The sequence below is a fragment of the Falco rusticolus genome, chromosome 9 (assembly GCF_015220075.1).
Source record: "Falco rusticolus isolate bFalRus1 chromosome 9, bFalRus1.pri, whole genome shotgun sequence".
NCBI classification, from domain to species: Eukaryota; Metazoa; Chordata; class Aves; order Falconiformes; family Falconidae; genus Falco; species Falco rusticolus.
Window position 1 is genome coordinate 43766320 of NC_051195.1, and position 9455 is coordinate 43775774.

A 9455-nucleotide genomic window follows, 5' to 3' on the forward strand; every position below is an offset into this window, starting at 1 on the left:
TTTATATCACCCCTGAAACATGAATCTGTTCAGCATTAAATATAGCAAAGCTTAAGTGAGTGAAGGCTTGGGTCAGTCCCTCCTTGTTCACATTTGTGTCACTTCTGCATTTGAAGGCATGACCACAAACTTTGTGCAACACGAAAGTAATGCCCTCCCTCCCGTTGTAATTTCTTTTCCCCAGTCCCACCTCACCTCTCATCCTCGTATGAGGTCGTGGTTTTCTTTGCTCACCATGGGCAGCAGCATTTGTCCACTCACAGCGGAGGCTCATGAGACCTTACACAGTGTCTGCTGTTTTGATTTGCATGTCTTGTGCTCTGGGCTGAACCACCCTTATGAATCACAATGAACTTTATCTTATATTAATTCAACAGAGCAGCTTATACGTTTCAATTTCCAGGGACAAAAATCAAGGTCAGCCCTTTATGGATAGATGGAAAACAACCTTAATGATGGCTGACAACTAGCCTCAAATCATACACCAGGTCATATAGGCTAAATTTAAGGATAGTTTTGCAAAAGAGAAACATCACCCTCCATGGATCCAAACACATATCTACATACTTATCAAAAAGCTGACCCTGAGAAGTCACTGTCCCCCCAGGAAGAGCTGAACATCTCCCATATGCCTGGCAACACTCCCAGTGTTTATTAATCGCTCTTCAGCCAAAAAAAAAAAAAAAAGAAAGAAAAAAAAAAAAAAAGGAGAGAAAGAAAGCTTTCAAGCACAAAAGAATTTACCATGATGCTTTGTCATGGACTGAACAATCTAGTGTTTCTCATCTTTACAAAGCAATATTTGGGGTCCACTACCATGAAATATTTGCTTTCATGGACAAATAAGAGTATTTTTTACAGGTGGAGAATCAATAAACAATAAGCAATTATCCCGCTGCAAGGTAAACTATATGAGCTGGAGCCTGGCTGATATTAGTGCCTGCATCTTTTTTTCAGTGTCAGAATAATAAACTACAATTGCTTGTCTGTACTTCACAACAAAAAACTACCTGTGGTGGGTTAGTAATCTGTGTCAATAGAAGTAAAATCCCTTTGTATTAATGAAAACACTGTAAGATCATGCAGTCTCATATGGGGCCTCTAAGAGAAGGGGGCTGGAACGGTAAAATCAGCATTAAAAAAAAAATAAAATTAAGTCATGTACAATCTTCATGCCTTTTTCAGCCCGCTTCATTTCTGAAACGTGTGTTTGCTTCATAGATTTAGAAATGTAAAATTGGTCTTGGAGAACTTCCCCACGCTATTTCCGCCTGACACCCTGACATTGCTCCCAATACATCATGTTTCTGAGCGCGTCGGTTTGAAGATCAGCTCCTGAAGATCAGACCAGAAGCATCGGCAAACCGCCTCTCCAGCCTCTGTGGAAGTTGATTTATTTCTTAATCCCTAATTCCATTTGAGGTAGGGAAAGAGTTTTGTGTGGGCAAGCTGGTTCTGCAGAAGTGCAGCCAACAGAGAGGGTGTGTTGGAGGGTGGGGAAGGGCGATACAAGCGAGGAGTCTCCCACGCCAAGCGCGGCAGGCAGCTGCCAGCAGCCCAGCTGGGCACAGGCTTCCCCAGCCCACCTGGGAAAGCGTAGAGGTGTTATTCAAATGACCAGTTTTCTGGAAAAGACCGGTAAGTGGGCTGAAAGGCTCGGCTCAGGAAATGTGTAATTAAGACGGATCAAAAGAAGGAAGCAGACTGAGCAGGTCCTCCTTCAGTGTGGGCCCCCATCCCTTGCCGGTCATAAAGGTGTATCCACACCACCCCCAGCTATAGCCCTGGGACCCGGCAAAGTAACTCCACCTATTTCCTCCCATTGGAGCCACGACAAGTTGCCAGTATCAGAGAGCCATGGTGGAGTAATTTCCAGAAGTGTCCCAGCACAGCAGGCAGTGTGGAGATCTACCACGAGGGCATTTCCACAGGCATGTCCCAAATCTCCCCCACCCTGAAGCACAGGTAGATATACACGGCAAACATATACAACACTTCCCCAAAACATTCCCTCAGCTTCCAGCCACCGGTTGCCCAAGGACTTCCTGAGACACAGAAATTCTGAGTTCTCCATCCCCACAGAGAAGTCCTCTTCTACGAACACATCTAGGATGTGCTTGAACCCATGTCAATTTTCAGCATCCACAATATCCTATAGAAAGGAATTCTACAACTTAAATGGAGGTGGGGTGGGGGGAGATGTTGCTTTCTTTGGACTTCTCTCTTGCTGGTTTAGATTTTCAGTAATGCTAGAACTCATCCTAGCATTAATTTAATTGGTTCAATGACGGTGGCCATAAAGACCTGGCAGTGAAGGCTGATCATAAAATTTATGTGCAGGTTCCTGTGATGTTCACAGAACCCAGCATGAACCAAGCTGTAGACATTCACACCAGTAATATAAACCGTAAAATTCTGGTCTGTGGAAGATTGGGCATCCTGCCCAAAACCAGAGAGAGAAAGACCTCACTGGGGTTTCTTCTTGTACAGTTTTAAATTACATTCTGTCCATCTAAACAAGTGCTTTCTTGGTATCATGATGCCCACTAACAACTTTTATTTGGTGACAGGCCACAGGTCAACTCATCTCAAAACTCACAAGAGGTCAGCTGCTTCTCCTGGGCAAGCTGCTGGTTTTCTCAGAGTCCTTCCAACCCCCCAGCACTGAGACCCAGGCGGGTGGCTTCCCCTCCCCTCCCCCAGCTGTACAAAGCAGCGCTGCAGCCTCTGAGCGCTGGTGAGCCCATGCCACCCTCCAGCCAAGCTCCCAGCACCTCTCCAGTGGGGCTCGAGGTGGCTGAACTGTGCCAAAGGCAAAGCCAGCCTCCGAGGGCCATGCTCAGGAGTCACAGCCCCATTGTGTGTCTAATGTAAGGCTCTAACTGCTCCTTTTCTACTCTCACACATACCCCAGGACAGCAGGGTCTGGCTTACTGGCTGGGGAAGGAGAGCTCTGAAAATAACTGTGAGTGAAGGGTACTGGCCCTGGTGGGAAATGGTCCATAAAGCCTCTGTCACAGCGAGCCATAAGGCTACTAGAGACTGGCATGAAGGGCAATGTATTTGATAGCAAAGCATGGCAGGAGGTGTGTAAATGATGAATCAATACATCACACTGTTCGTTTCGAGAGAAAACCAAGGTCAGATCAGCACCAGGAAATTGTCAGCGCATGGAGTGACATTAATTACTCTCAGATGCAAAAGCTAAAGGCGGCTATCCTACCACATGCCCAGAAGGGCACTTGCACAGCAGGACAGAGAGATCCTCAGGTGAATCTGTGCTGACTTGTCTTTCCTCTCTCTGTCCTTGGCCAGGGCCTGATACCTGGGATGAGGTTAAGCGTGACCATACTGACTTATGCAATGTGATACAGTATCCCAAGTAGAGTCATCCTTCCTTTTCAGCACTGATAATGATCTGTTCCCCAAAGCATAAGGATTAAGAGCTGGGATTTAATTTTTTCTGCACTTACTCAGCCAGAGGGCTCTACCTTTTGCAGAGATACTCCCTCTGTGGCCGCACAGCCACCTCCACTGCTGTACCACTGAGTCAAGTCTGACATCAGAACCTTTTCCTTTGTGAATAAGTTTTTCAGCACTGGAGAAACTCTGCAGCTGAACCACAAATACAGTGGAAAAGACTTGGATCTGACACAAACCTTCCAACATAAACTTCCTTAAAGCACATCTAGAAGACATCTCCCTACGATCCTGCTTTATCATGCAAAGATCTCTGTCTCATTGAGCTTCGTCTGAAAACAAATAGGATTTGCTTCCTGTTTTTTTCTCTCTGTGAAAGTGTTCCTTCATGCTTTGGCAAAGTCCCTGTGGTTCAGAGAAGCAGGAACAAGGGCAATGGTGGATATTGCTCCGTGGCTCTGCTCAGCTCTGGCACCATTTGCCTGGCACACAGCCATGCCACTTGGCACACCAGCACCATCCTGCCCCAGCATTTCAGCCATGCCTGAGGCTATTTTGGCAGACTCACTGCTTATGGGAGCAGCAGGCCTTGTCTGAGGAAATGTGGGGCATCCCTAGAGGGAAAGAAGACTACTCCTACCCTCCAGGTTTTTATGGCATGCACTTCATGTGTTGGTGGCAGCTTAAAACTCGAAGCCCTGTCTTAAAAGTGAAACAGGAATTATTCAAAAGTGTGGCTTGGCAGACTGAGCCTCAAGGGTTTGAGAGCATATTAGGGCAATACAGGCCAAGACCTTGAGCTGAGACTGTGTCTCCACTGCCCTGATGGGAGAAATCTGGAGTCTCAAGCAAATGAGCACCAAGATCCCATTTCTCACACCTGCCAGTTCCTGGGCTGCATTGTTCCTGGAGGAGGCAATAGGAAAGTCCAGCTGCAACATATAAAAGGAAGACAATGACAAAGTCATTCTTCCCCCAATCCATGCCATATAATCCTTTCTATGAAATAACCAGGAACTGCACTGTATAATCAGATTTTCTTTATTTGTGTTTGCCACACAGAAACCTGCATCACTGGTGGCGTTTCATGTATCCTCAGCAACCTTGCGATGTTTAGACAATCACTAGCTGTGTTTGCTTCTGACAGACTCACAAGCACGTAGAGCAGGAGGCTGGTGCCGAGTCAAGAGCTCTGCTTCACTGGACCATTTCCTAGGGACCGTCAGCAGTAAGGAGGAAAACAAACCCTTGGATTCATGAAGGGAACACTTTACAGAGCCAGCTTCCTTATATGCACTGAGACAGACGGGAAAATGGGCACCTAACCTGTCCCCAACAATACAAATGCATTTTTGCAAAACCTGAGCAAGACACCGCTCCAGCAACAGAAGGGAATGAGCAGTGTCTCTGCAAACACACCTTGTACTCAGTCCAGGAAAGAAAGCGTTATACATCTGACCTGATTATATTATTTCCTGCTGCTGTCTGTATCCTCATGCACGAGGATACAGAGTTCAGACCGTGCACCCAGGCACAGGTACGTTGTGTGACCCTCACCCGAACAGCAGTGGGGAAAGTCCATCCTCAACTCACGTGCACTGGTGTCACTCACTGATTTCAACTGACCTGTACCAATGGGGTCAGAAGTAGGGCATCTGCCCCACAGTACCTTTTTGAAAACCTTGCCTCCTGGAGTTTGGTTAAGAATACTTTTCTTAGCTCTGTAATCAGCTGGGCTTCAGCTATGGCAAATGTAAATGATCTTTTTGGTTGACAGAACGATGTTTTCCACTGTTTATTTATGATGAGCTTTCCTCCTTATCTCTGATCCTGGGAAATCTACCAGGAGAAGAAGAAGTATAAATAAAAGGAAGGAGTGAAGACAGCAAAATGGTTTCAGATCACCAGAAATTAACTTCCAAAAGAATAAACCACCTTGTGCTGCTGAGCTGCAACAACTCTTAAGTACGTGCTAGAAGCAAAATACCTTGGTCAAATGCAGAGAGTTATCTTAGATGAGAGCTAGGGATCTCTGCACCTGACCTCTTTGGCTTCAAGAGAGATTTGAAAAGAGTGACAAAGGTGATCTTAGTGTCTTGAAGATCAAGGTAGACACTAAGGTGCTCTCCGTTGTCGAGTTGGTTCTTCCCTGTGTCATGCCCCAACCTTATTCCTTAGTCACCTAAACACTCACTGTACACATTACTCCATCCTGGGCTTCAGTCTTGGGCAAACCAACTAGTCTCCCTGGTGAGAAATCTACCCACAAACAGAGGCTGAGTTCTTCCAGGGTCTACATAGCCCTGGGATCATGCTGGATTTTGGTCCCTTTGCTCAAGACATTGCATCAAAGCATTCTAGGAGTCCTTGTGCCTTTATGCTCCCCTTAATCCATCCCACTTTGCCCCAGCACACTCAATGCAAGTCCAGTACAGTGCAAAGTATCCTGTGTATTATTTGCCTTTCTCTCCTTGAAGTAAAGGCAGAGGGGCAAAGAAAGCTTACTTGGGCACCAGAAGAGACTAAAGCTCTGGTCTCCCTGTGTCTCACCTGGGGTTTCGCTGCTGGGAAAAAATCTGCTGGCAGCAGCAGTAGAAGGTGAAGCAGTTCAGCATGGCAAACAAATGCGGTGCTCAGTGCAGCCACTTCAGATTCAAGAAATTTGAGGCTGTCTACATCATACTGACAAGCACCTTGCAACATCATACACAAGGGGATAGACCAGGATTCACCCTGAAAGGTTCTCCCGGAGTCCCTGCCTTGGCGCAGCTCCCATCTCACAGCCCCTGCCTCCTCCGCAGCCTTGGGCTGGAGCCAAGGACATGGGAGCAGCACCCCTTTGGGCCATGACATTCCTGCAGCTTCTGACACCACGGGAGTACCACCCAGCTGATTGTCTCACTTGGTGTGTGTGGGAGGGGAAACATCCTCACAGGACCTGTGCCATGTGGCAGGAGGAGGACTTCAGCAGCAGAGAGGTGGAAGGTCATGGCAAGGACACAGTGGCTGGAGGTGGGGAACCATCCTGTACCCTCCTGCACCCTCCCACTCCTTCCCGTCACACATCATCCCCTAGCGAGGGGCAGCTCAAGGAGCTGGTCCCCATCTCCTGTCTGGTGACAAACCCAGTCTAACTGGGTAACATTTCCACATAGTGACCGGTTACATCCTACTTCTGCTTATTGGTGGTCAGGAGTTGCGTAAGAGTAATGACTGACCTGAAAAGCCCCTCCTGACACATATCCGTACCTGACCATGCCTATGGCAAAACCCTCCCACAACGCTTGTGCACAATAGAAGTCACGGTTCCTCTTCCAAGGTGGTGGTGGTCATGCTAAGATGAGCCTCCATCCCTCTGCCATCCCCCCAGCCCTGCTGTTCTCAGCAACCACAACCAGCAGCACTTCAATTTGTCTGATGCCCATGGGCTGACCCTGGTGTAGTAGAAATTTCCACATCACTATCTTTCCCTGCTTTCAGCATTCCCCCTGCCTGGCCCCAGCCATGGGCTGGCAGCAGCAGGCATCGCCCATTGCCCCCCACGCAGCCACAGCAGAGCACAGTGAGGAGCAACCACCAACCACTGCCAGCAACCAACAGCCACAGTGTCGAGGCAGCAGCAGCAAGAGGGAAGGACGCAACGCCAACCTGGGAAGTCATGGATGGTGCTGAGAGTGCTCAGCGCCAGCTACAATCTATCCATGCTGCATCTCTGTACACATGACATCTTTGGTGGGAGACTCCTGACAACTTGGTGAAACACTGAGCAGGAAAGATATGGCAAGATTTAGAGGAGCAAATACCACGTCCCGGTTCCCCCTCTCCTCCCAGCTGAAGGATGCTCTGTGCTTTGTCTTTCTAAGGGGAATCTCACAGGATTCAGCTAGAAACCTTGCAGATAAAACATTAACCATTCTGAACATAGCAAACAAAAATAACTTTGAAAACTCTTATCTTTGAATGCTAAATTACTTTTGTCTCCATACTCACTGCAAGCTTAAAAACTAAAACCGCATCCATTACCTGACGTAGACAAGGAATGAATAAAGATGCAATATGCTAACGATCCTGCATGCTAGACAGAAATACCTGTAATACCAGCCACCCTCGTGTATACTGCTTTATCTTCACTATACACATGATTCAGCTGACTTGACCTCAGCCAAAATGCTCTCATACATGTCATACAAAAGCATGTAGTCTTTTTCTTCTCTTTAAAAACATCTCTAAGTCCCATATGTTTAACTCCACAGTAAAACACCTGCCCTCTGTAAACCTGTTAAACCGCAGAGGTGAGCTGCACTGGGAACCCTCGCACATTTCTCTATTCAGTAGAAATTAGTCAAGGATCACTGACATGTCTGACACGAGCAGAATGTGCCCCCCAGTCAAGGCCCAGAACTCAGCTGGGGAAAGTGGGGAGCAGCAGGAGAAAGGCGAAGAGTGCCATGGCAGCCGAGCAGGACTGCCCCTGCCAGCTCCGTTCAGGGGACAGATGAGGCCATAGTGGCCACCAAAGGTCCCCATGGCTGCTGTGTGGCCAGGGGCTGTGCCCCAGGCAGGGGTGCCTGGCATGATGTGGCACAGCCACCGTGGCCACCCGAGCCCTGCGCTGGCCCAGCAGCTCGCAGACTCAGCCGCATTCTGGTTGCCGTGAAGCTGCCTTCCTGAGCCCTCCAGGTGAGTCACCTCCTGGCAAATAAAAGGCACGCCATGTGCCAGATGCACTTGCATTCTGGAGAGGAAAAAGAAATTTCTCCGTCCTTTCTTGGGGTTTTAACAAGTTCTCAGCTTGGCCCCACGAGCCGGGTGGAGAGCATAAACCTGTTCCCAGCTCATCTCATCTTCGCTTTCCGAGGCTTCATCTACTCATCCTCTTCCAGCCGAAGCTTTGCTGGTCACACACCACTGCAGGAAGTCTCAGGCCAATAAATGTTCTTATGAGCTGTTTTAACTCAGAACTGACCTCTCTGGAATTCCTTTGAAAATAATAATAATAAAAAAAGTAACCTCCAAGAGGTTTGGTAGCTTACAGATTGGAGATGTCTGTGGCTGGCTGCTTGTGAGGCGTGTGCCTTGAATATATAACGAGCATTTTTTGGCACTCACAATGAAGAGAAAATAAAATTAGCTTTGGAATTCATGACCGAAAGATCAGTATTGGCTTTTTAGTACTCTGCCCTAGAATAAGCAGGTGGGACCTCAGGGGAAAAAAAATAATTAAAAAAAAAAAAATAAAAAATAAAAAATCACATCTCTACACAGCACTTCCACAGAATTATGAATCTTCTTTTTACTGACTTTAGCAGCACCTTCCAGCCCATTCTGTTTTTTAAATTTATGATAAATGGAGCCATACCTGCCCTGAAATCAGTTCTAGGTGCTATAAAAACAGAGAGTAGTCCTTATCCTCAGGGTTTTACAGCTTAAATAAAAACAAACAATGAATTAAAGAAGGAAACAAAGTCAGTGACTAGCCTAAGGTCACAAAGGAGTTACGCGGCTTGGCTCAGATTAGAGCACGCATCCTTTGTTGCTTTATGAGCTCTCTTGCCCCATCTCCCTAAACCATACTGGGTTGCACTGTTCCTTGTTTTCTCCTTCAAATTTTCTCTTTCCCTGGCCCATTCTGCATCCAGCCTGCTGGCAGGGGTCCCTGCCCCACCACCAACAGCCTCAGCCATCCTCACTAACTAAATCAGACTTTCTGCTCAGTGCATATTTTCCACTTTCTGTCTTATCTTTCTATCTATCCAGATTTCCACTATCCAAAGCTGCATCAGACTATTGTCACAGGGAGGTTCCCGGCAGCGTCATCGAAGTGTCAGTGATGACAACCGGCTGCATTCTTATCAGTGGGGGTTGTAGGCAGACTGGACATGAGAAAATGTGTTTCTCTGATATTGTGTTGTAGTAACACAAATCTGAAATGTTTTTCATGGAGGGGTGGGGGAATCCAAACCTTTTTGCTCTTTCACTAAAAACTAAGTAAGTTTCCACCCTGTTTCTCTACCCAGGGAAAAAGGAGAAGTTTC